The sequence below is a fragment of the Dermacentor silvarum genome, chromosome 1 (assembly GCF_013339745.2).
Source record: "Dermacentor silvarum isolate Dsil-2018 chromosome 1, BIME_Dsil_1.4, whole genome shotgun sequence".
Taxonomy (NCBI): Eukaryota; Metazoa; Arthropoda; class Arachnida; order Ixodida; family Ixodidae; genus Dermacentor; species Dermacentor silvarum.
In genome coordinates this window covers 95,386,872-95,413,437 of record NC_051154.1, presented here as the reverse complement: position 1 = coordinate 95,413,437, position 26,566 = coordinate 95,386,872, and the positions used below count along the sequence as shown (strand labels likewise).

The window sequence follows — 26,566 nt, the reverse complement described above, 5'->3', positions numbered from 1 at the left end:
TTACAAACCGACAGCATATTCCTGGAATTTGCTAAAGCATTTGATCGTGTTGCACATTGCCGACTAATATCTAAGCTTTCTGCGCTCAAATTAGATTCGCTAACCTTGTCATGGGTCCGTGACTTTATTTCGATCGGCAGCAGTTCATCATTGTTAATAATTACTCTTCTCCGCCCTCCGACGTCACATCAGGTGTGCCGCAAGGAAGCGTCCTCGGTTCATTACTCTTCTTAATTTACATCAATGATCTGCCAAATAACAACACATCTTGTATACGCATATTTGCTGACAACTGCTTTGTTTATCGTTCAATAAAAAGTACAGACGACCACTTTTCACTCCAAAGTGACCTGGATCGCATTAACGATTGGTGTAAAACATGGCTAATGACTCTGAACATTTCCAAATGTAACACAATCTCGTTTACCCGAAAATCAGCTTGTTCGCATTTTCCTTACAACTTTAATAATGATACATTGGCTAGAACCACACGGTATAAATCACGCGCAAAATTGCCGCGTGACTGAACGCTCGAGGCACTTCCCGTGTAATCGCGGGCATCTTTCACGCTCACAAAAACGCTTTTATGCAGCACGTATTGAGTAACAGAAAGCTGTATTGGGAGTTTTTCATGTTGCTCTACAATTTTCTCGTTTACATTTTTCATCTAATTATAATAATTGAGAAGTTGATTACTTAATTAAGACTAATTGGCCGTCCCAAGCGACATCTGCAGAAGACCAGTGGCACCTCGTGGTACACATCCAGCGAACGCTAGTTCCGTGACAGGAGGAGGAGGGGGACGAGGAAAGAGAAAGGCAGAAGGCAGGGAGGTTAACCAGAATAACGTCCGGTTGGCTACCCTAAACCAGGGAATGGGAAAGGGCAACACAAAGATGACAGGGAGAGAGAGGAGGGAAGGAAAGAAGGAAATTAGTGGTGAGTTCACTGACGCGTGTGATATTGCACTAATGTTCACAGACGTTCACACAAGTTCCATGCCAGGGAAACGCACTGGAGTAAGGGTGTTGCGTTTCTTACGACATAGAACGTTTTCATCATAATCATGATCAGTCATCATCATCAGCAGCAGCATCATCACGAGTCTAGCTTGTTAAAAAATTTTTCGAGATTTCGCGTTATACGGATTGAACACCTAACGAGGAAGGGAGATTACTGTTCGATGAACATTTGCTCGTAAACAAGCTTTACACATTCAACAACTCAAACAATAAGGTGGTACCACTTCGGAGGCGTGAGACGCCTCCCGCAGGTGAATGACCAGGACAGCAGAGTAAAAGTGGACGCTTATCTATAATTCTATCACACTTCAGAATAATTTGCCATATTAAAGACCAGCTATATGTTCATTTCTCGATGGCTGTTGTGCTGACATCATACTCGGAACAGAAACCTTGCTGTCCCAGGATGGGACTGACTGTGAATTGTCTTTTTCCAGCAAATTTATCGTCTTTAGAAAAGATAGGACGGCTTCACATGGCGATGACGTATTAGTTGGTGTAAGAAATAATCCTCACGTTCATGTCATAGAAACGGGCTCCGAAATGGATGGCTTGCACTGACGTCATTGCAGCCGCCATGTTGGTGCACCGACACGGTGATAAGTTGGGTCCGTAACGTCACGTGAAAGCTTTCAATAAGATGGATTGGACTGAAGTGCTCGTAGTCGCCATGTTGGTGCCCCAAAATGGTGATAAGGTGGGTGCGTGACGTCACGTGAAAGCTATCAATTGGAATTTTGTGGATCGCGCTGCAGTTATCGTCTTTTGTAACCTGTGCCGTCGGAGTTAGTTATCGTCCGCCCCAACTCACGTGCAGATTTCAACCTAAGTGATTCACTTAGCTTCATACATTGTAAGTACCCAAGGTCTCCAATATTTTTGGCGGGGATTGTAATCAACCTGGCATAAACTGATGGACGTGCGGACCTTGAAGGTGGTACAAGAAGGATCGGCTGTCAGAGACGGATCAATTGTTTGTTGATGTTTTAGATTGTACAAGTGATCACAACGTCCTCTATTGCGAATATACATTGGAAAACAAAAACTCAGAAAAACCGAAGAAAGTAATCTATGACTACACGAATATGATTATAAGCGACCTGTCATTCTTTTCTATGGAATTTTCGCGGATCTTGTTGCTTTGAAACGCTAATGAAAACTGGCTTCTTGTGTAGAAACAAAGCACAGATGTAAGACCAAAGTCTATCCGTAAAACTGAAGTAACATTGTCAACCCAAAGTGCGTGGATCAACTCACATCTCAAACGTTGCATCAATTAGACAAAAAAAATGCGATTTTACTCAAAGACAGAACAGTCGTCGTCTGATGGTAAATGAGAACGTTGCCGGGAGCCATATAAGTTATGCAAAATTGAAATCGAACCAGCCAAACGTAAGTTCTTAACAACAACATAACAACACCGCTAAAAGGGAATAAAAAAAATTCTGCGAGGTAATTAACCCGTGGTCGTCTTCGTCATCCCGAGTATGGATATCCAAGGACGGTGTGCTCCTTTCACCATCAGAGGTTGTGACAGAACTAAATGAATTCTTTGGTTCCGTTTTCACAGAAGACATTCTCATACCCCTGGACTTAGTTTCGAGACACTTAAATCAGCCATGGACAATCTAGTTATAACCCACCAAGGTATACAATCCACTCTTGACAGGCTCCCTAATATCTCGGCACCTGGCCCCTGGATGTTATCTGTACAAAACTGCTTAAAAAACAAGGCCTGTAATTTATTGTATTCTGGAAACACTTTTTCAGCAATCGATTGATATAGAAGGTGCACCAGACGCTAGAAAACTTACTCACGTTACTTCCATTTTCAACTCAAGTGACCCCTCTGTGCTTTCTAATTACAGGTCGATCTCACCAATGAGCATCCCATGCAAAGTTCTAGAGCACATCATATCATCCGCAATTATGGAATACCTAGTAAGTAACAATTTCTTTCTATCAAACCAGCGTGGATTCTAGCGCGGCCGTTCATGGGAGATTAAATTATTTCAACTGATGACTGAGATTCATCAAGCCATTGATATATAAAATAAATGTTGATGCTATAGTTATTCGCTTTGGAAAAGCCTTCGACAATGTTTCCAATAACCGTATAATCATGAAACTTGTCGCCCTAAATGTTAACAGTAACGTATCGAAATCAATAGCCAGTTTTTCGTCTCTGTCTTTCGACTCTGTCTTCTAGAAGAATTAATTGTTGGGCTAGTTGGTTTTCCATAACTGAACAAGTAGCTTAGCGCAATAAAACACAGACACTCTCCCTTTCTTGCGTTTGTGTTTTATTGCACTAAGTAACCTGTTCATATCACTCGGCCTTTGTGAATAACACTTTATAATAGCCATGAACGTCTTGTATATGTGTACATAACTCTAGTTCGCACGAAAATAGAGTATACCTCTCTTATTTGGAATCCTAGTCAGGCATACCTAATTAACGAACTTGAGGCCATCCGAAATAAAGCAGCGTGTTTTAACACGGGAAAATATTCGCACTCGCATAGTGTCACCGACATCGAAGCCTCATTGAAACTGCCCGCACTCGAGAGGCGAAGGCTTATCGCGCTATGCTCCCACTTCCACTGGGTTTATCACACTGAATCATCATTTTCAGTATCCGATATCAAACCCGCCCATCGTATTTTTCTACACATAGATCATGCGTTCAAAGTCCAACCCGTGTTTGCGCGCAGTAGCTCGATTCGCCACTGTTTCTTGGAACTTACAATTGAAACGAACTGCCAAGCGACTTTGAGACTGTGTCTGATTGCGATTAATTCGTTAATAAATTCAAATATCCGTTGAACGTGGACTTTCAATTTTTTTATCTCTGTCAAACTTGTGCTGACTATTTCATTGTATTGTTTTGTGTTGTATTGCATTGTATTGTACGTTTTCTTTTTCTTCTTTTTTATGCTTTTTATGTTGATCAGTATTTGGTTTTGAGCTCAACCCTACTGTATTTTCGTCCCCTGTATGTAATCAGCCTAAGTGCAACCTCAATGAGGATGGTGACGAGCAAGTCAAATCAATAAAAGGCAGCGCTGATGACTGCCAAAGGAGCAACGGATCCCGCTAGACGCGTGCAATGAGAATCTGTGTGAGGTAGGGAGCATATTGCGGCGTGTTTTGAAGCTCGATTCTCTACTTAATCAATTGAAAATTATATATATATATATATATATATATATATATATATATATATGCAGATTCAACGCAAAATGTTGCCATCCATGTGAAGAGAAGCTATCATGAATCGGGTAATTAAATGCAACGCAACTAAATGCGACGCGTATACCATGGCGTTCATTTTATGCAATGTGTAATCTCATGCAACGTTTATGCACCGCACGGGTTGCAACTTTAGTATCATGCCATGTTTATGCAACACACCGTTCACATGCTATGCCTAAATACAAACAACAGTTCAGGCAGACGCACACTGTGAGACGTTGACGCAGCGATGTCACGTGGACGAAGGTGATGTTTCATCTTCATCGAGGGAAGAATGGCGAGAAGGGTGTGGCAGACAGAGAACAACGACACATGTAATATGCACATTGTGTCACAGTCCACATATGTAAGTACATTTAAGGCTTATTTATGTCTTCTGTGACAGTGGCACATACGCTGTGGCCCGTGAATAGAGGTCAGACAAATATTAGTACCATCGAATATCATGGGCTATTACACTAAGAAGCAGCGATGAGGTGGTAATATATGCACTCGTTTTATGTGAGGATTAATTGTCTGACTGCGCGCAACAGAAGTGCGCTGGCTGGTACTGCTTTGTAGGTCAGCATGCATTGCTTATACGATAGGGTGTTTGTTTGGAGTTAACCCAAAAAATGTTTTTTTAGGCTTCTGTTGCATGCGGAAGAATTCTACTGTTGGAGACAACTCTAAAAGGCGGGCATTATTTGCACGTGAAATCAAAAAGCATAATCAATTGATTACCAAAATTACCAAATAACTACTTTATGGCACATATTGTAATTTACGAATGGTAGCCGTTGAGTTCGTGAGGTATATTTACTTGAAATGAATTCTGAGAATGACACCAGTTTCGACATATGCCTTCCTAAAATGTGCAAAAAATATATTAAGCTTTCAGTTAATTTCGTGGTTCTGCGCATAAATAGGCGTTTTGTTATACAAGTAGGAGGAACAACAGCGCACCTTTACCGCAAGTTTCAATCACTGGCTTCCATCCGTAAATTGCAATATCTACCCTAAAACGTTTGGTTAAAATGTTGATTAGTGAAATTTTGTTAACGAATCATACATCTATTTTTATTTATTCTGCAAGTACTGTCCGCCTCTACGAATAATCCAGCTCAAAAGTACAACGCGTCATTTATGCTCTACGCTTATATACCACGGAGTAGTCTTAAAAATTATGTTAGCGTAACAAAAATACACCTGGTATAGGCCGGTGTGCATATAGTACGTATGCACTGTATGTATGTATGTATGTATGTATGTATGTATGTATGTATGTATGTATGTATGTATGTATGTATGTATGTATGTATGTATGTATGTATGTATGTATGTATGTATGTATGTATGTATGTATGTATGTATGTATGTATGTATGTATGTATGTATGTATGTATGTATGTATGTATGTATGTATGTATGTATGTATGTATGTATGTATGTATGTATGTATGTATGTATGTATGTATGTATGTATGTATGTATGTATGTATGTAAGTATGTATGTATGTATGTATGTATGTATGTATGTAAGTATGTAGGTACGTATGTATGCATGTATGTATTGTCACATTGCAGTGACGGTGAACAACCTGACAGTACCAAACCTGTGAGTAACGAATTTATAGCTTCATTGGGCGAACTTGTGCCCAGAAAAACAAGTGAGACTCAAAGCACAATAATAGCGGCGAGTACAGTCGTCGGTCGTAGAAATCTGACCTACGGGTTAAGTGCGTCGGCTATTGATACATGACTCATCGTACATTCCAGCGTAAGCTGTGATGCTTGCGTGCGTTACAGAATGTGCCTCATACACTACTATTCGTTTCGCGCATGTGATCTGATTAGACAATATTCTTTCGGCATAGAATCGGCGACACCATACGGGAATATTCCTGTACATATAGGTGCATCTTGCGCCGAACGATATCTTTGTAACAGTGGTGAGTCGATGAAAAACAATCCCCGGGAAAAGCCAAGCATTGTGCGCGTGTCGATGCCCCCCACTTAAAAAGAATCACCCCGATGCTGCAAACACAGCATGAAAGCAAGAGAAAAAAAAAAGGGGGGGGGGGGGGGACGCGTAGAGAAAGAAAAATAACAAAGCGAGTAATTAATAAAGTCCCAGAGTTCGTTAGAACGCGTAGAACGGCTTAAGGCGCAGTACATGGGCGGCTTGAGGTCGTGCGTGGCGCCGTTGTGATTGCGTAATGCCGTCGGACACGACCTCATATAGTCCAGTGCGCCAAGACGCTGGAGTAGGATATTTTTTGTATGATCTGCAATAACGTCGCAATAATTTTTCACTAAGGCCATGTCGGCGAATTGCTGTCCAAAACCAAACACGGTCGTCGGGCTGGTATTCCACATAGTGTCGTTGTTGTATAGAGTCTTGATGCGCTGGTGGGTGAGTTGTCGGGCACCTTCGAGCGCTGGAGGTAGGCGTCGGCATTGAGATTGTCTTCGACGCTGACGTTCAGCAGCATGACTTCTAGCGTCGCCGAACTTGAACGGCATCATCTGCGTTGTTCCTTACACTGCTGCGTTGTAAGCGAATTAAGGTCACGTATGAAACGAGAGCATCACACGTTTTGTGTTCGACATCGACGTACACATATACGCATGCCTAACACGTCGCCGATTGTTTTATTCAGCCACTCCGTAAGGCCATTAGTGATGCAAAACTATCGGTAAACTCACTATCGATAGCATCGATAGTTCTTTTTTTCAACTATCAATAGTGTAAAAAAACTATCGATAAACTATCAATAGCGTTACCATCGATAGTGCAGTCGGTGTTACTATCAATAATACCATCGGTAGTCCTTGTACGTCCTTGTATGTACAGTCGCGATCAAAAATTTGAAGACCACGATACCAGCAAAAAATGTAAATATATTCAAGCGTAGCTGCGCGTCCTGGAATTGGTTTAATGCATTGTATTGGCCAAACGAGCGCGTACGCTTGCGCACTTGATTTCAGCTGGAATGTCCACGCTGCGAAACAAAAATTGAAAATCGTGGCACCTTTGGTCTCCAAATTTTTGATCGCGACTGTACGTATGTACATTCGTCAGCAGACTTGTTTAGAGCGCTGGAGGGGGTTGTTGCGGAACAAATCATAGTGCGCAACTGCTGTGTCAAGGGCAACGTGCTCGATCCTTGCTTTTATGTCTATGCAGCTTCGATTCAGTTCAAGCACTGACCTTGAAACCGAGCAAGCATCCGTGCGGAAGTAATAATTCCACTCGAATTCAGCTCAGGAGCAGGCGCGCCAAACCGTGCGTCTCGGGTCGCTGTTGCCAGCACAACAAGAACATTTGCGACACTAACTTTATCCAGCAACTGTGGGTAGGGTACATCTGCAGAGCTCGGTGACGGGTAGACTGCGATAACGAAGAGTCCTGTCATAGTTACCACCATATACCACGCACTCGGGGAACCAAATTTATGCTGCAATGAGTTCGCGCAGTTGATCTCATACTATCGATAGTACTTTCTAGATTACTATCGAATGTGCTATCGATAGTTTTTTTTTTACCCTCGATAGTTCGATAGTGACTCAACTATCGATAGTATCTATAGTACTATCGATAGTTCTGCATCAATAAAGGCCATTTGTCTGCGGGTGATAGGCGGTTGCCCTCCGGTGACTTGTCTGGCTGTATTGCAGGATGGCTTGAGTAAGCTCTACTGTAAAAGTCGTTTCTCTGTCGGTGATGAAGACTGCTGGGGCGCCGTATCGTAGCAGGGTGTTCTCGACGAAGCATTTCGATACTTCGGTCGCACTACGCTTAAGCAGGGCTTTCGTTTAGGCGTAGCGGGTAAGGTAGTCGGTATAGTCACGACGATCCACTTATTCCCAGATGTTGACATCGGAAAGGGCCCCAATAAGTCCATCCCGATCTGCTGGAACGGTCGGCAAGGGGGTTCAATAGGCTGTAGCAATCCCCCTGGCCTCGTTGGTGGTGTCTTGCGTCGCTGACAGTCTCGGCATGTATTGACGCAATGGGGAACGTCGGCGGTCAGGCGCAGCCAGTAATACTTTCCTTGTATCCTCGCGAGCGTACGGGGGAACCCGATGTACCCAGCTGTCGGATCACCGTGTGGGGCGTACAGAACCTCTGGCCGCAGTGCGGAGGGCACAACGAGAAGGTAGTTTGCGCGGACTGGTGAAAAATTCTTCCTTACGAGGACGTTGTTTGCAACGAAAACGGAGGCAATCCACGCTTGAATACCTTAGGGAACAGGTCGCTCTTGCCTTCCAAGTACTCTACAAGGTTATTTTAGTTCCAGGTCTGCTCGTTGATGGTCGGAGAAGTCGTGTGCGCTTATTGTTCCCAGGAAGGTGTCGTCGTCCTGTTTGTCTTGCGGCGGTGGGTCCATGGGTACGCGCGACACGCAGTCGGCATCGCAGTGCTTCCGTCGGCACTTGTAGGTCACGGTGATGTCGAATTCCTGGAGCCTGCGAGGCGGTCTGAAGGCTTTTTAAAGTTTACCAGCTGACAAAAGGCATGGTGATTACGACTTTTAACAGTCTACCGTATAAATAAATTGTCCTGCAAAAAGAAAGCCTGGCTTTAAATTTTTTTTTCAACATCTGGCACTTGTGAGGACTGTAAGTCAGTGGGCATTCCATCAGCGGAATCGCAGGCATTTGAAAAACTTTTCTCGAAAACCGGAATGTGACGCGTTCAAATCAACCTAGTAGGGGCATGTGAAACAGGCTACAGCATGGCTCGATGCATCACCGCAATGTGCGCCTGTGCGGCACTTCCTGTGCTTACACAGATGCCCGGCGCATGGTTCCTTTAGGCAGCGTATTGCACTGAGACTATATATGTATTAGGAAAGTCGTTTGCATAAATTAACGAAAGGCATAAGGAGAATGCAAATGCGATGAGCTGCGTTCCCACTGGTTTTGGTTCGTCTCCGTTCGTCCACCCGCTTCATGGTGCTTTCCCCCCCTTCTAATTGGCTCTAATAACCTACGATTCCTTTGGTGAGTTCATAAGCGTGGGCCCAAATTGTTGCTGTTTTCATCACTCTCATCACGGCGGCTTTTGTTGAGCTGGAAGAAATGAACCCTACGCATTCCCAGTTTCATTTAACCCCGTTTGAGCGAATGTTTTGTTTCTAGAATTCACTTGCATGCACGTTTCTATATAATCGAACGCATTGACTGGTCACAGTTAAGTATTGTTCTAGCGTGATGGGCGTTGCACATGCCACTTAATGGCCCAGGTAGTTGGCATCGACGCAAACTGAAGCCATCCCGCCTGCAGTGTAATCAAAGGCGGGGCTGAGCCGATGCTGATTTGAAGGTGGTTTGTGACGCGGGACGATACCGGGGGCAGTATCATCAGTAAGAGCGAGAGATAAGGATATACTGACTCGAGACCTATATGGGGGAAGTGGCTAAGGAAAAAGGTGACTTGGATAAGCGTAGCTCATTATGGAAGCTTCGCACGCGAAGCTCCGTTGGTAGTTAAGTGTCTCTTTGACGCAAGTCCGTGACTGGACCCAGTCCTCGAACGACATCACCGCCTGAGGCCGGTACTTGTCGCGGAATTTCTCTAGTCACTAGCATTCCCGCATTAGGGGATGCACAGTTAGAGTTACCTCCCATGTTCTTTGCATAGCATTTCACTTGAGCAGGTGACTGCGGGTGGTCGGGGTCACCACTGCCATAAGGCCATGGTGTCTGTCATGGCGCATCTTGCTCTGACCTTGTTTAAAAGGACTTGCGCCCCTCGCGTTCGCCTTTCCGGGAAGCAGTTGTACGGATCAGGGATCGCGATGAGGAGGTGTTTCTCTGCAGCGTTTCTTTAGGCAGCTCCGTACCTCTTCAGGGCCTTGCTATGGAACGTCCGAGGGTGAGCCCACGGGTTGGGAGCGGTGATTGAATCGTGCCTAGAGGTCGCCAGCTCGTGGGCCCGCTCGTTGTCGGGGTTTCCAGCATGGCCTGGCCCACAATTGATGGTCGCCCTATGACTGGATTATTTTAATATGCGCCCGCATGCGATCTCGATGTGGTAGGAGGTGTAGTTGCGTCTTGGGAATCCCTGTAGGTCAATCAGTGTCGTGTTCTCCGAATAAATGAAGATAGCCTTTTTTACTCTAATGGGCGGGTGGGCAGATCCTGATGATGATGCCTCATTACAGTAGGCTGGGTGTAGCTTGAGAACCTGTGATTTCTTTCTTTCTTTTTTTTTTTGAGACTCATAAAAGCATCTTTACCCACACGGCGCTCGACTCTAGAATTCCTTTTTTTAACACCGAGCTTTGTTCACGTACTTATAATTAGTGTTATTAAATTCTGTGTTCTTACCATACAAGCGTTTTCTGAATATAACTTGCGCAGAATCGCGGTTCAAATACGTAAAGCGAGCGACATCAATGCCGACGTAGTTTACCGATGATAAAGTAAACTGTATTATGGTTATTGCGATCGCCGCGTCGCGATAACCATCACATACATATATATCTGCGCGCGCTCCACAATGATGAAGTCCAGGCTAGGTGGCACATTCTTTTGCATCGTATACAACAAATGTGCAAATATTATCAGTATCATTCATTCAGTCACAGCAGGCTGCCCACTTGCGCTTTAGTACAGTTTCACATCATCTTGGACCACACTGTTTGCTGGCTAAGCCACGGTCGTGCAATCATGTACTTTATCCCCTTGTGCTATTTGTAGTTCGTGTCAAAGGCGTTTTTCAAACCTAACAAAAAAAATGCATGTGTACACTACTGCAGTCGAGCACTACCAATTTTTCGCGTATGGTATCGTCCCAAAAATAAAATATCAGCCTCGGATTCAGTTCCATATACATGAGCCCGATTTCTTCGTGGGCCACAGCGGTAAGTACAACGTAAGAAATCAGGCTGGCTCTGCAGATTACCAAGCCTACAATCATACCGGCGAAAACAGACGAACATAGGCGATCTGCTGTGAGCGAAGTAAATATGGTGTAATGTGGTTAATGGCGGTGCAAGCAAGGTAAATGTACCGCCGCCACCTCGGCATGAATCTCTATAGCACAGTGTCCCATTGATATGCAGAAAGCGGGTCACTGGTCGTGCTTCAACCAACTTTCCCGAAGTTGGTCGGACTGCCATCTTCGTGGCCCAGGTAATTATATCAACCGTCATCACACCATCGTTGTCGTGCCACCGATTCCGTTATCGTTACGCTGTCATGCCGTCTACCAAAACATGCCGACAATGATTTGTGCTGCCATCATCAAACACCGTTATCGACGTCAGCAGTATACTTCGGAAATGTGGCTAGTGTACGTCTGCGGTCTGCATAAGATTTTCGCTCACTTTCACAATCATTTTCGATGGTTTGTGAGATATTTTTTTTTCTTTCATGGTATTTATTACGAATAGCAAAAAAAAAAAGAAAAAAGATACGTGCATGTACTAAATAGCGGTCAGAATAGCCGCACCTACTAGCACAACAATGAAAACAGTTCTCTAAAAAAGAGGCAAGCCAATAAATGCATCAAATTTCGTCAAGAGAGGATACCAATCCGGTGGAATGTTACTTTGATCATAAGTTTTTCAACTGCAAAATTATTTGAATTAAATGTGGTTGTGAAGAAGCAATTGGTTCTGCATTCCGGTCTAACATGCGAGTTTTACATAAACTGCGCAGCCCCATAAGGAGCAGCATGTCAAAAGATTCACCATCGCTTTTAGACCACATGAGATATCGTGCGGTATAAAGATTGCAATGTTAAATGTTCTTTACAAAACAGCCCAAAATTATGTGGCGTCCTTGAAGCTAATAAACAAGTGTTCTGTAGTTTCTCGCACACGTCACAGAGACTCCAATTAGTAAAAAAAACGCAGATAGCTTTTCTAATTAACCAGTATTTAACGAACAACGTTTTTATGGGCACTTTATAGAAGAATGCCTTGAAGTGTGGCGAAAGAGACATTTTACGAACTCGTGCTAGCACGTCATGTCCATTTAAGCTAATGTACATTGCGCGGTATTACGGAGGCGGAAAAAGTATAGCAATTCTATACAGATTTTTATGCCAGATCTAGAGTAAATATTCATTTGAGAACTTAACTGCCAAGAAAACGCACTGAGAAGTACGCTTAACGCATGAATCCCTGCAACATGTATGCTACCTCTTTCAGGATTGATGACACCGTTACTAATGACCCGGTTGTAATTTCTAACTTTTTTTTACTGCTATTTCCAGTCCGTCTTCACGCTCGATAACAACAACGTTACAGAGATTGTTTATGATGCGCCACCTAACCCGATCGGTGACGTTGTTATCAGTTCTGGTGGTGACGGTGACAAGAACTTTATTTGGTCCTCAGAAACTGTGGCCCGGCGGAGCCGAAGGCTCCCTCAGGTCAAGTCGGTGGCTCCGCCCACGATGGCACCGGGAGGCGAAGTCCCGTTGGGATGTCGTGGGCCCTCTGGACTGCCTGGAGCGGGAGTGTCCTAAACTTAATCTTGAAACTGGACACAAAAACGTTTACAGGTTTTGACGGTACCCGTAAGTCTTTTCTTGTACGCTATTTTCTGTGGAAATCACGGTTCCTTACGGTAAATATCCAGAAATCCTTAGACTCTGGCCAACTGCCAAGCTCGTGGAAAGCAACTTAAGTTCTACGATTGTACAAACCAAGCGATAAAGAGCTTCTATTTAATTACAGCCAACTATCCCTAGCGCCACACTCGTGGAAAATGTTAGAGCATATTATCCACAAACACATCATAGAATTACTTGAATCAAATAATATTCTAAACTATCTTAAGCATAAATTTCGTCGTGGCTACAGCGCTGTCACGCAACGAGTCAAGTTTGTTCGTGACGTTTCTTCTAATCTGGACTTAGCTAGTCAAGTTGATGCTATCTTCATCGATTTCTCTAAAGCTTTTGATTCTGTGCTCCATTTCAAGTTACTTATCAAATTAAACGCCATACTAAATAACCCCCGTCGTGTTTCTTGGATCACCAGTTTTCTTCGTTGTTGTTCCCCATTTATTCCCTTTAATTCAGTTGATTCATCTCCTGTTAACGTTACGTCCGGCGTCCCACAGGGGTCTGTATTAGGTCCTTCACTGTTTTTGATATGCAGTATATCAATGGTCGGCCACGTAATGCCTAATCTGAAATCCGGCTTTATGTTGATGATTGTGTCCTGCGTGAAATTATTGATTCCATTGATGACCATTATCGTCTTGTTGAATCCCTCGTGTCGTTGTAAAACATAGCAAACGAATATTCATTACAGTAAATGGATTATGTCATTTACCAATAGACGTACCTATGTCGTTTTTTATTCTTCTTTGAATGGCGTTAAACTAACAGGAGTGTTATCCCATATAAGTATTTAGGGATTATTTTAACAGTAAATCTTTCTTCGTCTAACCACATTGAACATGTGAACACTTAATAACTAGGTTACTTGTGCCACACTTCAACTAAGGCCCAACGCAATACTAAGCTGCTCTTATACCAAACAATAATTGACCCCGTTCTTGGCCGATAGATAGCAGCCACATCGACATTGCGCCTTTTGCGAAATAGCTCAATACGAAGCGGTCTGCCAAGGCGTCTAGCAGCCAGGAGCAGCCCGGAGTGAGCACGTGCTGGCAAGCTTACGTCTGGTCTAAGTTTCACGTGGTTACAGGCTAGTTGAGTGTTCGAAACTAATAGAAATTAGCGATACCCGACGGCTATGGCACCAATAAGCAGTCTGGCCAAAGTTTACGTAATTCTTACGCTGGCGGCCGTGGCCGAGCGTGGGCAGACGATAATCGCTTCTTCCGGAAGTACTTAATTATTATCTAAATTGGAAAGCAGATTTTCGCTTACTTCAGCCTGTTTAAACAGCGTCAATAAATATACACAGTAACAGTAGGAAGAAAGGCACTGATACAAACGCCCTTCTTGATTGATGTCATCTATTCGCCAATAGCAGCCGCGTATGGGGATCTGCTATATGATGAGCCGGAAAAGAGTGAGGAGGAAGCTTCTGTTGAAATGAGAGCATTTGAGAAAAAGGAGACTTCGCGCTCCGCTGTCGAGTTCCACGTGCCTCACTTCACTGCAATATTTTTCTGAGATGTTCACAGCAGCGTACGCTCTTTGCTGACTGTGTTTTACAACCAAGCCCGAGGGATGTTTCAGAACACCTTTATATAAGCTTTTAGTCGCCGTAGGAGAGCACTTCTCGAATATGTAGATTCCTTTACCTGTTTTTATTTATCTTTATTCTATTTACTTGTGTTCACTTGCCTATGTTAACTGTTTTGAATTGTTCGCTTGTGTGACAATTTACCGTTCCCACTCCTGCTACAGCCCTTAATATGGCCTCAGTATGTGTAAATAAAACAAATAAATATAAATTAAACAGGCGCGAAGTCAAATTCGTCGAAACCCCTCAATTTTGTGAAACGTTCACGAGATTACAAGCGTATTACCGAGAAATGGGGGGGGGGGGCATGGGGAGCGCTTACCTCCTCTCCCACTTTTGACAGCAGGGGGGGGGGGGGGGCAGCGAGGAAAGTATGCCATTTGCTCCTTCCCAACTTTTCAAAGCTGCCAGTGAGGCTCCACGTTGGCAAGTCCAACAGAACAGCTGAGGCCAAGACACGTAAGTAGGGCTTTTGTATTACCTATCTTCAGGTCGCCGCTTCTCTTGGCAGCGAAGTTTGTCTTTCGAGCCTCGGCTGCGACGCGCCTTGCACGTCTTCGCTGCATATTAGGCTGCCAATGAGCGGTTCTCGCGCCGCTTACAAAATTCCGAGTTCCTTGGGGCCATCTAACCAACCTTTACAACACAAAAGCCGCGTTGATAAAGTATTATAAATTACGGGTCCCTAGTGGTCCGCCATGTATGTGATTAGTTCTCACAGCTACTAATTATAAAATAACACTTTTACAACAAGAAAGGGAGACAGGCCGATTCGGAGGCTTTGCGGCCTTCCCCTCCACACACACACACACACACACACACACACACACACACACACACACACACACACACACACACACACACACACACACACACACACACACACACGCACGCACGCACGCACGCACGCACGCACGCACGCACGCACGCACGCACGCACGCACGCACACACACACACACACACACACACACACACACACACACACACACACACACACACACACACACACACACTTCGGAACTAGTTGGTACGCCACCGGACGAGATTAACCTTCAAGAATGCCTATCTATAATAACGGATGTGACGGAAAAAAAGCAGAAACTATTTGTCCAAAATAAAAGTGCACCAATTCCATTCGGCCTGCATTAACTGGTGTGAAAATATTCTCGAGTCTCATTGTTTGATCGGTCATTAGACGCCAAACGTCCCAGACACTGCGCTCGAGCCTCTCCGATTACCGTCTAAAAAACCAGGGTCAAACACTTCGCTAGACTATTTGTCCTCATCGACTATTTTTGGAGGATATTTTTTCAAGCGAAGGTTGTATTGCCTCACAAGTGTCGGCGGTGGTCGTGGTGAAGGTGGTGGTCGTGTCACGCTAAAGCCCTATCGAAAACCTGTCGAAAACTTGCGTCTCGTTCACTTTGTGTATACCAAAATTGGCATGGAAGGGTACGAATGTATGACTAACATGACGTCTGATAGGTCATGACATCAATAACATCACATGCTCGTCAGTTACGTCACGATTAACGATAATAAAATCACGTGTGGCGCATACCCGCATTGGATATGCGGATGTGAGCCAGGGACACGAAAGAAAGAAAGGAAGAAAGAAAGAAAGAGAGAAGGAAAGGTAGAAAACACGCCTGCTCCCAGAGTAGAGCAGGTGCGCGGAAAGCTGCCCCGGCGCCGCATCACGTGATGCGCGCGACCAATCAGGGTCGTTTGGTGTGTCGCGGGGAGGGAAAAGGAAGGAAAGGGTGTTGGCACGCGCTCCGCCGGGCTTCCCTCCCCTCAGGTCAGTTTCGGCCTCCGGATGGGAAGGCCGCGCGTGGTGCGTTCTGCCGAGGAGCAGGGTGCGTTTGAGCAACGGCGCCGCGAACTCGCTCGGGAAAGGGCTCGTCGTCGACGTTCCGATTCTAGCGTGAGGGCTTCCGAAGCCCAGGCGAAACGACAGCGAAGAGCCCCGGATCTCGAGTTGCGGGAGCGCGATGTTGAGGCCAAACGTCAGCGAAGAGCCGCCAACCCTGAGTTTAGGGCAAACGAAGCGGAACGCCTGCGACAGCGTCGTCTTACCACAAGCTTCGCTTACCCCCATTTTCTCTACAGAGGAAGAGGAGGAATAAACCTTTATTAGAGAACCAGCACTTTATGATGGCCGGGCCTAAGCTTCCCATAAGGGGACGTCGAGGGCTTGCCTCGCCACCGCCTCACGGGCGTGCTGGGTCACCCAGGTTTGGTCGTCGCGAAGACGGAGCTAGGCAGAGCCTCACGCAACCTCGACGAGAGGGTCGTGGTGTTAATGTGTGTGTACTGTGCTGCGCACTCCCACAGCATATGCGGAAGCGTAGCCGGGTGAGTGCTACAGCACCGGCAGTTGGGGGTAGTGTAAACGTCTGGGAATATAAGGTGGCGGCGGGCGGGTGAAGGGGAAGGGCTCTGAATTTTTTTTTCTGTCTCTTGCAGCGATGGCCAAAACCTACGTTGAAAAAAAAAATAAGCAAAAATTAACTACTACGCGGAGAGCCTAAAATAGTTGCTAAAAAAAGCCGGCAGATCCCACGCCCTGTGGGAACCGCTGTGATGCGATGCAGTGTGCGGGGAGCCTACCAAGTTAACGAAATGACCATGAGAGCACCAAGAAGTAGGCGGCTGTTTCATGACCCACATGGCACGCATGTCATGACTAGAGGCCAAATCTTTAGGCATTAAAAAAGCGCGTTTTAGGCGCCAAAAATAGGCAGGCAAAACAACGTTTTAGGCCTCCAACGTCGTAAATATAGGCACAATAAATTTTTAGATAAATGCAAATAATTTCAAACGAAGACGTGCGTGGCCTATATCTACGATAGGAAAACAAGAAATGTTATTGCCTATACGATGGCACAAAGGCGCCAACAGTTGAACATAGCCGTGTAATTGTCCCATAGAACTGCTGAACTATTGACGATCAATTGGCTTAATTCAATAATCACACTGCTCATATTCATGTTCAATGGCCACTGTACTCGAGCGTCGCATATAGTGAAACAGGCATGAAAAAAAGAATACTTGAAAGCTGGGAATACTGATTAAAAAAAGCCATGCTTTATGTCTGCCTGACGCAATTAAATTAAGACACAACAAAAACGGACAAATAACAAATGGAAGAGAGACTACGATTAATTAAGAAATTAGTATGTTCTTACATCAGGACTGTTAGGTACAACTCTTGGCAATTTTCTCATATACAATGACATTATCCGAATTGTACAGGCAAGACGTCCCAACACTGCCAAATACACTTCCGCCCATTTGAAGTGCACATGTTTGAAGAAATCTGTTTGGAGAGCACGCGGAGTAGTCTAAGAATCACTGTGAAGATTGTGGAAACAATAGGAAACTACCACCATCTCCAGATTCTTGGATTGAAAATTGTGCCTCTTGTCACTGAGAATGATCTCGTACGCTAAGAAGGAACGCCCGACGGCGGTGAACACCTTTAAAAGTAAATTGCAAACAAAACAAAAGCCGCGGGCACATCACATTTTTCTTTCTTCTTTTGCTCTTCACTCTCCTTTCCCCTGCACGGCTCTCCGCTGTTTCGCATTCGCCAACCGTCAGCGCGGCGGCGTATGCTGGCCGGCGCGTCCCATTTCAATGCTGCTAGCAGTTTTTTTTCCGGGAGTTGTTTGAACTAAAGGACTAGGTTGAACCCCATAGAGTTCCGAACAGTCAATGTTGTCCGGCAACATGAATAACGGTATCTAACTGCACTCGAAAGCGAAACTTGAGGCTAAATAGTGTTCATATAGGCGCCGATATTGAAAATAGACATTTATAGGCATTTATAGACATTTAGGCACAAACGCCAAAATAGGCATTTATAGGCACTATAAAAACACTATAAAAGCCCTTCTCAACCTCTAATTCATGCTCATATATCAAAGTGGGGCGATAGGAGCGCATGGAACAAAAAAAAGGCATTTGCCTAAAATCCGGTCTCTAGTGATGACATTCATTTCATGAGTCCTCAGCAGTCCCTTTGGCAACGCCTATTGGAGAACTTAAGGCGAAAGCCTAAGCCATGCTCATGGCTATGACTTCAACCATTGACCTTTAGGCTTTTCCTTCACTTAGTACCACATCCGAACCCATTCCATTGTCTTTTGAGTGTTAATCTTTTTTCGCTGAGTCATTGTCATTTTTGCTGAGTCATTGTCATGACTATGACCTCTACCGCCATCCTTTTGTGTTTCCTTCACTTGGTACCCCCGTCTGAACCCATTCCAGTGGTTCTTGTGTGTTAATCTTCTTTCGCTGTGTCATTATCATTTTAGGCGGCTGTTTCATGAGCTACTTGACACGCATGTCATGTCATGTCATGACCTATCATTTAAGTTTGTCATACACTCTTGCTCACGACCTTAGGATGACCGCAAGTAAAGTGGAATATATAATGATAGAAATCATCCCCAGCCCAGCGAATCGCGCAAGTATATTCATCCTAAATGTATACAGTAGTCCCAAAAACCCAAGACAACGCTTCAAAGCCCTAATTACCAAGGCCACGCAACTAGCGCGAGACTCCCCTTTGATCGTAGCTGGTGACTTCAACGCCCCCTACCACACCTGGGGCTACCCGTACCTGGGACTACTGCGTCTACTGCGTCTACTGCGTCTACTGCCTTCCCACACCTGGGACTACTGCGTCTCGCTGCGACGTAGCTCGCTACGCCGACGGACAGGCCTTCGCTGCGGTTAGCGTAGACCATGAAAGTAAAGTAACGAACGCAATCTCGATTCGGACGACGTCCTCTGAGGCCGCAGAGCAGGCTGCAATAGCGATGGCCTTATTGGACGACAAGAGGACATCAATCTACAGTGACTCGAGATCAGCCGTTCGGGCATTTGCCAAAGGAACCATATCCGAGCTGGCCCTAGGGATACTAGGAAGCAAGCGGATCAAGCCACACACAGTGATCTGGTTTCCAGCCCACATGGGACAGATCGAGGGTGCCCCGCCCAACCTCAATGAGTCGGCACACAATGCTGCGCGAGGGATTATCAACCGCGTAGCTACGAGTACCACCGGGCAGCGTGACGTTGGGGGTACTGACTATCGGGACTCTCCTCTCTCGTACAACGAAATTACTAAGCATTTTTACTTGTCTAGTAGGATCTACCCCCTCCCGCATTGCAAACTCAATAGACCTCAGGCTTTAACACTAAGACTTCTACAGACGGGGGCATACCCAAACCCCCTACTTCTTCACAAAATGTACCCCGAAATTCAGACAACAAACACATGTGCACTATGCAATGACTTATCGAGCTTACCTCACATGCTCTGGCGGTGTCCCGCGTTACGCGGCGATGAAAGCAACAGTTCTTCACGTTGGGATGCGGTTCTACGCAGCCCCAACCTCGAAGAACAGTTATGGGCAGTCCAACGGGCCCGCGACGCGGCGGAGAGGCTCGGCCTTTCTGTCCCGACGTGGGAGCGGCCCGCTGCGTGCTAGCACGCGCCCTAAAGGACACTAATAAAGTTCTTCATCCATCCATCCATATGCCAATTTTGGTACCTACCAAGTTAATGAAACGACCATGAGAGCACCAAGATGTAGGCGGCTGTTTCATGACCTACATGATAGGCATGACCTATCGATTATGTTCGTCATACACTCTTGTCATACTATGCCAATTTTGGTACTTAGCAAGTTAACGAAGTTGGGTACCGGTCCGGGACAGTGGCCTTGGTAAACTAGGTGGTAATGCAGTTTCACTCAATGTGAAAGCTGGGGAAGTGCGAAGCAGTGATTCGCTGGTGTTTCCCCTGTGTTTATCTTGTTTTATCCTGTGCTTCTTGTGTTTAGCAATCCATGATTAGTTTTGACACCTGTGATAAGGTACAACTGGTGGAAAAACGCCATGCACATGGAGCCAAACCAACACTCACATGGAGCCAAAGCCTTTTCTGATGATAGTTAGAAGTGATTTTAGCGAAGTTCTGGTAATTATTTCAATTAATTCATGAGTATTCCTATCTTTTAAATTATTCTGAATCATGTTAGTTTATTTTGAACTGGTTTGTATCAATTCTGCGCTTCTTTTGACCCTGTTTTGAGAACTTTTTTTTGCTCGTGACCACGACATGAGATCACATTACAATATTTTCACGATTTTCACGAGTTTCTGCTAATTAATGCGCTTAATGCTTCATTATTCCTATCTCTTACATTATTCTGAATCATGTTAGTTTATTCTGAACCGGTTTTGATCAATTCTGCACTTGTTGTGACCCTGTTTTGTGCGTGACCACATGAGATCACATTACACGCCGACAGCCCAGGCCCCTAAAGTGCTTTGCACTTAGAAGCAATCTAAGTCGGAATGGTGTATGGTGTGTGCATTGTATATATTCTAATAGTTGATTGAAATAAATATTTTCTTTCACTTTCTAATTATTTTTTGTATATACGAATGCCTTTCTACAATCCAAATATAGGCAAGGCTGCCACATAGTGAATCAACCGTTCAAAAAATAAGTCAGAGAAATGCCTCATTCTTAATTGGCCGATCCCACGTAGTGGGTATGAGCTATTTTGGAGGCAAGAAATGGGGAGCAGTGTCTAGTGGCTCGTCCGGCTGAAAATTCAGTACTAGACGAAGAATACGCGAACGTCTAGAACCAAAGATAAACATTCGGCAGGTACCTGCCTGGTTGGGGACAACCAGACCTTCTCTCCTCCCTCGCTCAAATAACCACGTTCCTGCCGAAAAGGCGCAGGGCATTGTGTACAATATTACCTGCACCGAATGCCCCGCGTCGTATATTGACGAGACTAAAAACTTCACAGAAAGAATTCAACAGAAGAATGACTTTCGCCACCAAAACAGAGAACGTAGTGCTGTGAGAGAACACTGCAAGCTTTTTGATCACCAGATTAGCCCCGATGGCGCTGTCATCTTGGAGAAAGAAAACAATCACCGGCGGTGGCTCCTTCTGGAATTCTGGCACATCCAGAATACGTCAGATAACATCAATAGTTCGTCAGGAACACTTCCGGCCGTTTACTTTCGAGGTCGACAAAAAATGTCTCCGCGCCTGTCAAAGCGCCAAAAACGCATATAAGCACTGCTACGCCTCATGCCATCTCACGCCTGAAGGAGGACTCGCCCGTTGAGCACCAAACTTTGGGTTGTCAAAATAAATTTTGGTTGGAGTGTGCCTTCTAATTCCGAACGTGTACGCTGCATGGGCGGCTTTTCGTGTCAGAACTAGCGGGACACATTTAGCGCACAACCTAGAACGTAAAACACGCATTATGTTCACACTGATCCCCGGTCTAGTTCCAATGTGCAGATCGCATCTCGGACGTGCGAAGGCTAGACGACATGGTCGGCCGGTGGCCCGTGACGTGGCCTACGTCATGTCACGTGACACACAGGCCTAAAGATGGTTTTAAGGAGGTGTTGCAATTACACCGGTTCTAGATCCTGCTCCTCTCAGCACACTTATCACTCCCGACACTTCTCGTAATAGATAATAGAACCATCTCGCATAAAAAAAATTACTCCTATCTCCCGCTAAAGGGAACCATGTGTGGATGCGAAGCAGCGGGGAGATGGTTAGCTTGAGCGGGAGATGGTTTCGCGGCAGCGGCCCGAGCGCTCATTGCGGCGCTGCACAGGAGAGAGAATGAGGCGCGCGCGCTCCGTCATTTTCATACCGCGGAACTACCGTGGCGCCCCCAGTGGAGTATGCAGCTATCGCACCACCTGTCGAGCGTTCCGCTCCGGATTCCTAGAGGACAGAAAGGGGGGGAGCGTAGGAGAGAAGAGATAGGGGGAGGGGACGCGCAAGCGCTGTACGGGTGTGAGACGCGGGCGCCGCTCCGTAGAGTATTCCTAGAGGAGAGAAAGGGGGGAGCGTGGAAGAGGAGAGAGAGGGGGAGGGGACGCGCATGCGCTGTGGGGGTGTGGGACGTGGGACAACAGACAGAGCCGCCGGCAAGAAATGCGTCGCATTTAATATCATCATCATCATCATGATATTATGACTCCGCATTTAATATAAATATCTAATTAATCAATGTCCGTGCTACCAGACATCTGCGACGGTGTCTCCTTCTGTTCAGTGGCCCGGCGCACGGTGCCGAGAGCCTCACGGTGCCGGCGCCGCTGCCGGAAGCCTGGTTCAGCTACGAAATCCCGCCGGGCACCTCTCGCAAAACCTTTGATGCCACTCGAACGACCTGGGCAGGCCAAACGGTGGTGGTGGAAAGTGTGGCACGCCAGGAGTAGCCATGTACCAGCTGGCAGCTGCAGCAGCGGTGGCTCCCTGGGTCACGGCAGGCATGTACCGGTCGAATGTGCACCCATTCCACTCAAACTGTAATATCTTACCCGTTCAGGCCTGCGCGCTGGGCCCACCGCATGCTACCGATGCCTCGAATGGTCCTCCTCCCTGGAAGTGCACGAAGTAGGGTGAACCCACAGGGCGGTACCGCGGAGGCCACAGAGTACGCCTGCGGGTGGGCCGCATGGCCCAGAGCGGCGGGATTCGTCCCGGGGCCACCTCCAGGCGGCGTTTAGCGGGTCCGCTGTACCTCATGGATGCTCTGGGGCAGGGGCGGAGTGACGGTCAGCGCGAAGGGCTGGGTTGTGTGGGCGCAGCAACTTCTCCGGGTCACGGTCGGTGTCCGAAATGGAACTGAGCCTCCTGGCGCTCAGCGTCGGCCACCCCGTTTCGAACGGCTGGCTCGAGCGTGGGACTGCCACGAGGTCCCGCGACCGATCACCATGATGATGATGATGATGATCCTCTGTACAAATGGCACATACCCACCGTGGGGGATCGGCCAAGAATTCGGCCAAGAAAATGGATTTTTTAAAAATTAGAAAAATATAGAAAGAAAGAAAATAAGGAATATGAATTCTGCTCAGTGTTCTAATTAATTATTATAATTGACTATTTTAGGAAGGCAGTCGATTCGAATCAATGATAAAGTTTTGCATTGCAGTGCAAACATTCTGGTGGCTGTACCCCAATGTGGAAGCTCCAAACGATAGCAAGACGGGGGCGTTCATGCTGAGGCCAAGTTTGTTTACAGGGTCCTCAAGCACCCTTTTCATTACTGAGGAGAATAGTCGGCAAGCAAGGAGAAAGCGATCGATAGTTTCTGGTTCGCCGCACTGTATACACAAAGGAGATGCCGCCAAACCAGCCCTGTGTGTATAGAAATTTAGTGTCGGGATGCGGCAACGTATCCTCGTTAGTGTAATCTCTAATTTTCGTGTTGGACAGAATTTATGACTCCAAGGGAATAGTAGATGGTGGTAGTCAGAATGCGAAGCCATACTAGAATTATATATCTCATTCATCATTTTTAATCTCCTAAACCTAGCGGCAGTGATATATAGGCAGTTGGGGGAACGGCACGTACTAAAGGACCACCAAGGGAAGCCTTTGCTAATGAATCTGCACACTCATTCAAAGGCAAACCTTTGTGCCCCGGCACCCAAATTAAGCGAAGCAAACGCAAATGAGACACAGCCAAAAGATATAATAACTATTGCAAAATTTTGAGTCACTACGCGTTGTAAGCGATGAACATAGAGAGAGTGAGTCGGTGATAATAGCAACTGATGAATTAGAGGGGTTCAACTTCCGCAATGCTAAAACCACAGCTAAGAATTATGATGTGTAGATAGGAGTAAAATCTGGAAGTCTAATCGAATAGGACCAATCTAGCGAATGAGAAAAAATTTCTACACCTGCCTTTTCGTTGTTCTGTGATGCATCTGTAGCTATTATAGCGTTGGTCTGAATATGACACAAGTGATCATCCAGCAAGGCATAAGAATTCGTGAAGATAAATGTTTTGCATTATTTGGGTAGATGTTATCAAAAATAATTTCTAGAGAGACGGTAGTAAATTTTGCAGGATTTATCTTATAGAGTTTAACATTCAATGGCTCGAGTATTGCCTGCGAAAAAACCACCTGTGGCGTGTGAAAACGGGGCCAGTGGACATTAAAAAATAAATTGGACTGACTTATAAACACTGTCTGGTATCTTCTTAAAGGTGATTCGTGCAGTCGCAGAGAGGTTTGGACTGTTAGTAGTCTAAATCTAGCCATTAACGATGGCACTCGCGCTTCAAGTAAAGCACATCGTTCGATACGAATTTGGGGAGGCCAAGGCAGAGTCGGAGCGCATCCCGTTCTATTAAAACAAGGCGACGAATTTTTGTACGCGGCAATTCCAGAGAACAGAACACACCCAAATTCTAATACTGGCCTGACATACATGCTGTATATCATTAGTAGTGTGTCTCTTCGCATGCCAGACCTATTGTTGCTCAGCCGTCGTAATATTCCGAGAGCACGGCCTCCTTTTTTACCAATATACACTCAATATGCAGTAGCCAATTGAGTTTACTGTCATAAATCACCCCAAGGAACTTGGTTTGTTCAACTTGGGGATGAATTTGTTCTGATAACGGAGAGTTAGATACACTAGACTCCTTAGCGGAAAGACCAGCACCGCACTCTTGTTTACGTTGAGAGATAGGCGAATTCCTTCCAGCCATTGTTCAAGTGTGTTGAGATAAGCTTGCAATTTTCCGTAAAAAGACTGAACGTCGTCTGTAGAAGCAAAAAATGCAATATAATCTGCGTAAACATATGTGTTTACGTCAGCATGACAAGGTATACCACTTAGTAATATATTGAAAAATAGGGGAGACAAAACGGCCCCTTGAGGTACACCCCTGGTCTGTCTAAACCTTCTAGAGGCGATACCATTACTAAACAAAAGAATTCTCTCCCCTTCAAGAACTCGGCTGTCCATCTTATAAAGTAATGTGGGAGATCTAGTGCATTCATTCTATCCAACTATATTGAATGCTCGACACTATCATAAGCTTTGGCGATATCTAGCGTGACCAGTGCAGCACATCGCCCGTGGTGCCGTGCAAGATGAATTCGACTCTCTATGTCTGCGTGCGCACGCCAGATGGACATGCCTGGTCTAAAACCAATTTAGAAAGGGCTCAGCAGTTCTCTGGTGTTCACGAACTTCATGATTCGGACATTTATTATTATTTCGATTAGCTTAACAAGGTTTGAAGTTAATGAAATAGGCCGAATGTTCTCCAGTGTATATTCACTACCTTGATTTTTGACTAATAATATTACTTTAGCGAGTTTCCATTGCAATGGTATCCAAGCCTTCTCAATAGAATGATTAACCAGAGCCAATAAGGCATCAGGATACTCCTTATGCAAAATTTTTATCATTGCGGTGGTAACCTTATCCGGACCTGGGGCAGCAGCGGGCAAACTTACAACCACTGAGGCCAATTCCGGTAATGACACCACTTCGAAATTGTCCACAGAGTCAAGCAATAAAGGCCGACAATGGAGACAAGATGAAAAGCGGCCCTCAAGTCCTTTGCCAATTTGTTACAAGAACTCAGTAATTTCATTCGGTGTGAGAACAAGTGAGTCTGCATTAATTGATGGTTGAATCATCTTCAGTGGTCTCAGAAAATGGAACAATGCCCCTCTGTTCCGTGTTTGGGACAAGAAATCAAAATGTCTCATGTTATACTCGTCTTTCGCTTTAGAAACTGTACGTTTAAAGGTGGCCGCTATGTATTTGTAATCATTCCAGTTTGTTGGACACTGGTTGTGTAGAAGCTTTTTCCACGCAGCTTTCCTCCGCCTAAATTCTCTAGTGCAGTCGTCATTCCAACATTTACTAGGGCTATTGCTTTTACTCGAACACAATACAAATTCAGATAGTTTTCTAGAATCCTCCAATACCGAACATAAACTATAAGCCTTTTGATTACAACTCATATGTCTCATTGAATTAAATGCTGTTTTCAAACAAGTCTTAAAACGTGTATAATTAATAAAACTTCTCTTATGAAGCTCCGGAGAGGTTAGCGGGCCCTACCACTTCAAAAACAACAGTCAGGTGGTCACTGCTTGTGGCGCAGTCAATCGTTGACCATGATGATACAACAATATTTGTTCCAGAGAACGTGAGGTCTAAAACAGAGCGAGACTGTCCTCAGAGAAACGTAACTCCTCCAGTGTTCACGCAGGAAAGCCCATTATCTACT

At 45.3% G+C, this 26,566-nt stretch overlaps 1 long non-coding RNA gene across 1 annotated transcript in view; it reads left to right on the top strand.

Annotated features, from left to right (window-relative positions):
- Positions 1 to 2,821: 2,821 nt before the first annotated feature.
- The window catches only part of LOC125946985 (uncharacterized), a 55,118-nt gene continuing 31,373 nt past the window's right edge, over positions 2,822 to 26,566 (top strand). The window contains exon 1 of the long non-coding RNA XR_007468046.1: positions 2,822 to 2,963. This is a non-coding gene — a long non-coding RNA (uncharacterized LOC125946985). The remainder of the gene's footprint in view (positions 2,964 to 26,566) is intronic.